Source organism: Octodon degus, unplaced genomic scaffold (assembly GCF_000260255.1).
Source record: "Octodon degus isolate 3935 unplaced genomic scaffold, OctDeg1.0 scaffold00035, whole genome shotgun sequence".
NCBI classification, from domain to species: domain Eukaryota; kingdom Metazoa; phylum Chordata; class Mammalia; order Rodentia; family Octodontidae; genus Octodon; species Octodon degus.
The window spans coordinates 6,184,244-6,193,598 of NW_004524611.1; positions in this window are offsets into that span (position 1 = coordinate 6,184,244).

Below are 9,355 nucleotides of genomic sequence, written 5' to 3' on the forward strand. Positions count from 1 at the left end.
CTCCTCCTTCTTCTTCTTTTTTTTTTCCCCGAATCAGGGATTGAACTCAGGCCAGGCAAGGGCTTATTCTACTGAGCCATCTCCCTGACCCCATTTTTGCTTGGCTTCTTAAACCTGCCAATTTATGTTAAAATTGGGATATTTGGGGACATTATTTATTCAACTTTTCAGTACCACCTTCCCTCTGCCCCCTTCAGTGACGCCAGTGATGTGGCAACCTTTATAGTTTAAATGCATGCCTGGGCTACATCTGTGGGTGGCAGTTGAAAAGACAGTTGGAATTCGCCATGTAGCCCCAGGCCGAGTAACTCAGGCGCTCATCCTGCCTCAGCCTCCCCAGTGCTGGTATTACAGGCAGACAGTTTTGCTCCAGCCCTGCTACTCTGTTCTGCTGGTGCTGTCAGGGAGGGTGGCAGTTCTTCCCCTGGACCCAGGCTCCACAGCCATGGTGAAGGAGGACAAAGGCCATGGCCACACAGATGCCCAGCACCGCTGGGTGGGCACAGAGTCCTAGCTCTACTGCTTCCTGTTTCCTGGTCCTTGAGGCAGAGAGAGGTGCTTCTCCGGTGGCTCACTTGTCCTCTTGTCTGCCCTGCAAGGGCTTGGGTGGTGAGGCTTCTCTCCCAGTGCTCCTGTGTGTCCAGCAAGGAGCTGGCCCAGGGCCCTCACTAGTCCACCTTCTTCCCGGCTGCAGGGCCTCTTCCTGGGTGTCTGTTTGATGATGCACTTGGACCACCTCTTCTGGCTCTGGAATTCTGTCCCAGTGATTTTGCCACCCTATTTTCTCGAGGAAACCAGGAGCCAGTTGGATGTGCTATACTGGCCAGAATGCTTTCTCCAAGTGCTCTGGGAGGCTGAGGCAGAAAGATTGCAAGTTTGATCCAGCATGGGCTGGATCTCATAATAAAAGCCAAAAAGGTCTGGGGATTGACTCAGTGTGAGGGCCTGGATCCAGCCCCCATCACTGAAAAAAAAAATCCCCAAACTAAAATCTCTCTGAAGCCACCAAAGCTCCTAAGTAGGGCCAGTGAGAAGCGGGCAGAGGGAGAGTATGGCTGGGAGAAACAGGAAGCCTGGGGCTCGTAGCCACGCAGTGCTGGGCACTGAAGCCACAGAGACAGGGAGGCCTGGGGTGGGGGTGGGGGTAGGAAAGGGTGACGCCATCGCTGCCCCATGGCCAGCCTGGCTGCTGGTCCCTCCAGGGCTCTCAGGCTTGCCCACCCTAAAGATCAGAGGCCAGAGGAGCGGGAAGGGACAGCAGGACCCCCAAGCAGTGCGGGTAGGAGCAGAGGGACGCAGGAGGTGGCCACTCTTCTCAGCTGTTCCCACTGGGGATAAAAATACCAGCTTGCAAATCAGCTGCTAGTCTTGTTGCTAGGTAGAGTTCAGCCCCGAGTCGCTATTCTGTGCTAAGTTTGGCTGAACAGCTTTGCCTGGGAATCAGAGACAGCCCTGTGCTTGCATGTCGCTGGCTGCCTGGGGTGGGGGTGGGGCTGGCAGGGTCGTCACCGCCCCCCCCCAGTCAGCTTGGCGTTGAGAATGAGAAACACGTGTGTCCTCCCAGGTGCAGAGGGGCAGGGCCAGGGTGGGCACTGGCTGAGGTGGTGGCACAAGGGGCACCCCAGGGAGCACTTGGGGATATTTGTGTCCCTGGCCGAGGCTCTGGGCTGAAGGACCAGGCATCAGGCAGCTCTGGCCAGTATTAAGGGGCCTTTACAGGGAGGAGCGCCCATCCTGCCCTGCTGTAACCAAACCTTTGCACTGCCAGTCCCCAAGGTGGCTGTGATTGGGGCAGGGACGGGAGGATGCTTGGAGCACTGGGGGCTATGTGAGAACTGGGATGAACAACAGGGCCTTGCTCAACCCTCTGATGGCAGAGCCTGGAGCAGGGCTGGAGAAGGCAAGGGACCCAGGCCCAGCCACTGGCTTGGAGACGTTTGTGCTTTTGTATGTGTGGTGCCAGGGAAGACCCAGGGCTGCAGTGGTAGACTCCACAGGCCTTTTTAAAAAAATTATTTTGTGTTTGGTACAGGGTCTCGCTATGCAGCTCAGACTCGTAGTAATCCTCCTATTCTCAGCCTCCCCATCACTGGGATTATAGGCATGCACCACCATGCTTGGTCTCCTTGGTGGCCAGCTCAGCATGCCCCGGAGCAGGTACCAGGGATTGAAACCTGGTCTCTGCACTTGCCTAAGTGGGTGCTTAGTCTGCTGAGCTATCTCACCAGCCCTCCCAGCCTTTCTAAAATTTTGTTTTGAGACAAGGTCTCAATAAGTTACCCAGGCTGGCCTTGAACTCATGAGCTTCCTCCCTGGGTGTCCTGAGTAGCTGGGATTACAGGAGTGCATGCCTAGTTGTTCCTCTTCATTCTCCTCCCTGCCCCCAACAAATGCAGGGGGATGGTGGGCTCCCGTGGTGTCCATGAGCCATTCTGTGCTTCACAGAGGGAGTTTTTGATTCTTCAAACTTCCAACCTCCACCACCCGGAAAGAGGCTTCATGCAACCAACCAGGGACACTAGGACCCACACCATCCCAAGGAGAGAAGACACTAAGGAGGATCTGGGCCTCATCTTGGCTGTTGGGCAGCCAGTGCTCCTGCCCTTGCCTCAAAGCTCCCATCCACTCCCAAGACATGTATGCACTTGCTCTGCTCATGTTGCTCTTGTGATTGATTGAAAAGCCAGCAGCAGTATCTGCCCTGGGGCTGAGGTGGGGAAAAATTTATGAAAGAAAACTATTTCTGAAGGCACCACATTGTGGAGTAAGCTAGAGCCAACCCTGACACTGCAAGGCCCACCATGTGGGAGGCTCGGACGGCTGTTGCCTCGTTGAGTTGAGGGGCAGGGCTGTTCAGCTTGTCCTCCCTTGTACAGGCCGCCAGCTGTTCCCTTTGTTTATTCTCTTTAATAACAGCTTTATTGAGGTATAATTCACACACAGTATAAATTCACCCTTTGGTGAGAGCAATTCACCCGCATACAGCCCTCTTCACCGCCTAAGTTTAGAATATTTTCCTCACCCCAAAAAGAACGCTGTGCCCCTGGGCATCAGCATCTTGTCCTTGCACCTGCACCAGCCACTAATCAAATCTGTTTGTGGATTCTTAGAAGGAAGTTTGACCTCACACCTCATACACAGATCTGCTCAGAATAATCCTGCACCTCAGCTGAAAAGCTATAACCATAAAAGTCTCTGAGCAAAGCACAGGTGTGATGTTCATGGCTTTGGATTCTTGGTGGCATTTTTGACAAGACAATAAAGCATGGACAAGATACTTTTAAAAATAGGTTACATGGTGTTTATTAAACTTTTAAAAAAGAAAAAAAGGAGGGAGCAGTAACGTGGCGGAGTGGTGAGAAGCAGAGAAAGAGCCTCTGGGAATTGGCGGCCAGATGCTGCAATATGAACAAGACAAGAGGGGGAAGCGGGTCCCCTGGACCAGGCAGGATCTGCAGCACACATGGAAGCCTTCAGAGCGAAGGGAGAAACCGCAGGGAAGAAGGAGATAGGCGGTGGTGCCTTCTCCCCAAGACAGGACTCATGCTGAGAGAGGAATGGCTCAAACCTGTGGAAGCTTGGGAGCCTCTGGCAACCCCAGAGGCCTCTGCTGAGAGGTGCAGCAGTGGAGGAGAGCAGTGGCTGGGAAGGACCAAACTAGTTGGTGGTGAGTGCTGAGGGCTCAGTTGTCCTGTGTGCCAGAGAGATTTGGCTTGGAGAGGAGCCAGCTGAGCTCAGCACTCAGAGCAGCTGCCAGCTCCATCTAGTGGCTCCCGGCTGGGCTCAGGCCTGAGGAAGATGTGTTGATGGTTGCAGGCTGAATGAGTTTGGTCTTGGCCAGAAGGTGCAGGCTCACTGAGCTTATCCACTGCCCTGCCAGAAAGTTACTTCTGGCTTGTTGGGATAAATCAACATGGATCCAGACTCTGTCTCCACATGTTTTCTACCAGTGACAGCAGAGCCATACCTGGAAATGGATTTTTTGGTTTCCCACCCCCCTCTCGTTTGTTGTTGTGTTTTTCTTTTTGCTATTATTTGTTTTCTTCATTGTTTGATCTATTCATTCATTCATTCATTCATTCATTCATTCATTCATTGTTACATCAATTTTCTATTCAAAACCCTCCAGTGGCTTCCCATCACATGTAAGGCATGTCCAAGTTTTCAGGAGCCACATGGTCAGTCCACCTCTATCTCAGCAACAGCTTCCATCATTCTCTCAAGCTACCATGTTCCCCTTGTTAGTCTTCAAACATGCTTGGGTCACACTTTCCTCTTTTGGAACTTTGACACTTGATCTTTCTGTTCTCAGGAATGATCTTCCATCTAGAAGGATATTTAAGTCTACAGTTAAATTCATCTTCTATGTATGATTCAATGTGAAATTGCATGCTTTACTGAAACACCACTTATTGTTCCTTTCCTCTTTTTTTTTTTTTTTTTTTTATTTATAACTAAGCACGGCTTTGTTTGCTCCCCTGCAGAAACAGGTGACAGACCAAGACAACTCCAGTTTTCTAAATCTTCAAGTAAAAAATGCTAGTTATTTTTAATGCTTTGTTTCCTCAACCTCCGAACAAATAATATTGGTTCATTACCAGTCATCTGGGGTGCTGCAGAGTCCTCCAAGAACCATGTTCTTTATGTCCTGTGCTTATTGATGGAGTTAAAGTCAACTTATTTCTGCATTTCAAACTATTTTATGTGATGATGGTAATTTGGGAGCCATTATTATATCTTAAAACTCTGAAATTGCTGAAATTCTTTTTAGCTTGCTCCCCCTAGCTCCTCACCAAGTGTATCCACAATTGTCATGCAAGATCTGAATGCAGTCACAACACTCCTAGTCAATCCTTCAGGCAGATAAGAATGCCCCGGGTTCAGGCCATTTTGGATGCCAGTTACCCAGGAGCCCTGCTGTGAGCCCCAGTCTTCTGCCAGGTATTATGGTCCCCAGTGGAAAGAAAGAAGAGCAAAAGACAAAATAGCAGTACAGATACCAGAGGCCTCTGCTGAATCTGCTATTCCTGAGGGATGAAAGGGCCTTGATCTTGTTTTTATATGAGTGTGAACATGGTTTCTAGCATCTTTGTGGTTGTGATTCTGTTCTGTTTTTATCTCTTCCTCCTCTCTTTCCCTCCAGTTTTCTGCACCAGTTTTTCAAAGTTAATGTGATCCCCCTTCATCCTCCAGCTTTACTTCTAATATCTTCCTCTTCTCTATTTTTTCCCCCTAACCCATTTTAAATTTTGACTCCCAAGGGCAAAATTCACATATTGAGGACTTATACACTGCATATAATTCTCTGGTTTGTTTTAGATTTTGTTATATAACCACAAATCTAGTTCATATGCTTAAAGGTAGCAAATTAATCATTAGCTCATTTATCATTTGCTAGACTGCATTTGATGCTATTATCATTGCTGATGGTACCACTGTAGCCAAAGTGACATAATTGTTCTAAACAGTGGTTCTTTCTGGTATTCCAAGACTGAAATTGAATATGCATCACAGAAAATACTGTGACACAGTGCCAAAGAACCAGGGGCTGGGCCAAACAGTCAGCAACTTCTCATCCCCAACAACATGACGAGGGAGGATCTTGCACTAGACTCAAACTCCAAAACCAGCTACCCTTGGAGGATTCCTTGAAGAAGTAGGCATTTCCTAAGTCTTCTAAATACTACTAATAAAGCAACCCACAAAAAATTAAAAAAAAACACAAACCACCAAGAAGACACTTAAACAAGATGCAATCCCAGACATCCAGTTCACCAAAGGAAACTCAGGGGGCAGTGAGGTGGGATAATCCAAAAGCTCAGGAAAACAGAGCAAGCACAAATAAACAACATAATGGTGAATCTCAAATGTCCAGAAAAAGAAGAGAAGGATACACCAAAAGCTCATATGAGGGAGGAAATTATGGCAATCAGATCAGAAATTAATGCACGGGAGACTAAAAAACAATACAAAGAATCAATGAATCAGAGTTAGTCCTTTGGGAGATTAAATAAAATGAACAAATCCAGGAAAGAAGAAAGAAAGAAAAAGAAAGAAAGAAAGAAAGAAAGAAAGAGAAAGAAAGAAAGAAAGAAAGAGAAAGAAAGAAAGAAAGAAAGAAAGAAAGAAAGAAAGAAAGAGAAAGAAAGAAAGAAAGAAAGAAAGAAAGAAAGAAAGAAAGAAAGAAAGAAAGAGTTAAATCCATGCCATTAGGAACAAAAAGGGTGAAGTCACAGCAGACCCTGCAGAAATCCAGAAGATCATCCTGCAGAAATCCAGACGATCATCCATATCTACTTTGAAAACTTGTATTCTAATAAGATGGAAAATGCAGAAGAAATGGACAGATTCCTAAATACATACGAATTACTAAAGCTGAATCAAGAAAATGTAAAAATCCTAAATAAATCAATATCAGTGAAATTAAAGATGTAATTAAAACACCTACCAACAAAGAAAGGCCCAGGCTCTAAAGGATTCATTGCTGAATTCTACAGGAAATTTAAAGATGAACTAACACCACTACTTCTCAAACTCTTTCATGAAATTGAAAAGGAAACAATACTCCCAAATTCATTCCTGGAAGCAAGCACTACCTTGATGCCAAAACTAGAGAAGGACCCAACTAAGAGAACTACAGGTCAATCTCTCTAATGAACATAAGTGAAAAAATCCTCGCTCAGATACTGGCAAATAATGCAGCAAATCATCAAGAAGATGATACACCATGACAAAGTGGGATTTATTCTGGGGATGCAGGGATGGTTCAACATAAGTAAATCAATAATTGTAATATACCATATTAATGGAGTCAAGGACAAAAATCATATGATCATCTCAACAGATGGAGAAAACACTTTTGACAAAGTCCAGCACCTGTTCATTTTACTTATTTTTTCTTTTTGTGGTACCAGGGATTAAACTTGGGACCTTGCACTTGCCAGGCAGGTGTTTATGCCAGTGAGTTATCTCCCAAGCCCCTCAGCACCTATCTATGATAAGAAAAACCCACAGAAAAATACAATTTTTAAAAATCACAATCTGATAAAAGCTATCTGTGACAAACCAACAGCCAATATCATAGTAAATGGACAAAACTAGAAAGCTTTCATTCTAAAATCAAGAACAAGATAAGGATGTTCACTGTCACCATTCTTATTCAACATGGTCCTAGAAACTTTAGCCAGAGCAATTAAACAAGAGAAAGAAAAGTAATAATATTATTTGCAGATGAAATGGTAGTCTACCTAGAAGACCCCCAAAACTCCACTAAAAATCCACTAGATTTAATAGGCAAATTCAGTAGCGTAGTAGCTGGATACAAAGTCAACACTCACAAATCTTTGTGGACATGAATAACAAACTCACTGAGAGAGAAATTAGGGAAACAATACCTTTCACAATAACAGCCAAAGAAATGAAATACCTGGTAATCTATCTAATGAGGATGTAAAAACCTCTATATTGAAAACTACAGTACTCTGAAGAAGGAGATTGAAGTGAATATCAGAAAATGGAGCGATCTCCCTTGCTCTTGGGTAGGAAGAACAAACAGAGTGAAAATGGCCATACTTCTAAAGCTGCTGTAGACATTTAACACAATTATGATAAAAATTCAAATAGAATTCCAATTCATATTCTATTGGAAATGAAATGAAAATTCAGTCATTTTCACACTGAATTAGAGAAAACAATCCTAAAATTCATTTGGAATCCAAAGTATAGAGAGTCCCTCCCATTCCTCATCATGGCCCAGAAAGTTTGTATTTGGAATTCCCTGGAAAAGTTATTGGAATTCCAGTGATTTGTTCTCAATCTACCACTCCCAGTGCCACCCATGGGGAAAGTAGAGACACTAAGGCATATTTATAGTTACGGGGAGTCAAGCAGTTCTAAGTCCAACCACGGTGATGGCTATCTAGAACAAAGGTCACAACCCAGAGCTGAATCCTGTTTTTATTAATTTATGAAGAAATGAGTGACTTGAGGATGAGCGACTGTGTGAATGGAGGGAAGTAAGCACATGCCATGAGTTGGGCGAGGTGGGAGGCATAAACCTCTGCAATGTGTGGTGAAAAGGATGTGTAAAAAGAGTAATCTGTATAACTGATATTGCATCTAATGCTTGGGGGACAGGGCTTTAGCTCTGATGTGTAACCTTTTAAGCCCCAGGAAGTCATAGTCTCTGTGTCAAGGCTCAATCCCAGATGACAGAATGGAGCACTGGCTTGTCATCTCCTGGCTCACCCAAGGGAACAACAGGAGGGTCTGAGGAAACACTGTCTGCCATCTTTAAAAACTACCAGGAACACCTCGGCTGGAAATGTATGTATTACTTAAATATAGTTGAAGGGATCAGGGAGAGTCCTAGCCAGCTCTGTGCATACCAACACATAGAAATAGGGTCAGGTTCAGCCAAAATGGAGACAATTGCTCCTCTTTCAAGGAGAGTTGCCTAGGTGGTCTTCCACAAGTGCAAAGGCAATTGTGGGCAACAAAGGCACAGCAGGGTATGGCAATGCCTGACCTGAAATTATACTATAAAGCTACTGTGATAAAAATAGCATGGTACTGGCAAAAACAAAACAAAACAAAAAAAACCCCACCAAAACCCAAAAAAAACCCTGAAGATCAATGGAACTGATTAGAAGATACAGAAATAACTCAAGATATATTTAGTCACCTTATCTTTGACAAAGGTGCCAAACACACTTACTGGAAGAAATTATTCATTTAATAAATGGTACTAGAAAAACTGGCTCTGCACATGCCAAAGATTAAAATTGGACCATGCACTAAACTAAACTTGAGAGGGATCAAAGATATAAATACTAAAACAGAAACATCAAATCTTCTGGAAGCTAGAATAGGTAAAACTCTTGAAAGCATTGGTGTAGTCAAGACTTTATGAATACAACCCTGATCACATAGGAACTATCACGAAGAATCAACAACTGAGATCTCATCTTATTAGAAATCTTTGCAAAGCAATAGAAACCATCAACAGAGTGAAGAGACAACCCACAATGTGGAAAAAAAAAGTTTCTGAGTTGTTCCCCAGACAAAGGATTACACTGAGAACATATAAAGAACTAAAAACAACAACAACAACAACAACAACAACAACAACAACAACAAAACAATCAGACCTCCCAAACTTAAAGACCCAATTTAAAAATGGGCACCTGGGATGATTACACACTTCTCAGATGAAGAACACAAACAGCAGATAAATAGATGACAAAGTGTTCGACATCACTGGTCAGGATATACAAATGAAAACAATACTGAAACTTACTCTCACTTCAGAAAGAATGATTGTTGTCAAGAAATCAACCAATAGCAAGTGCTGGTG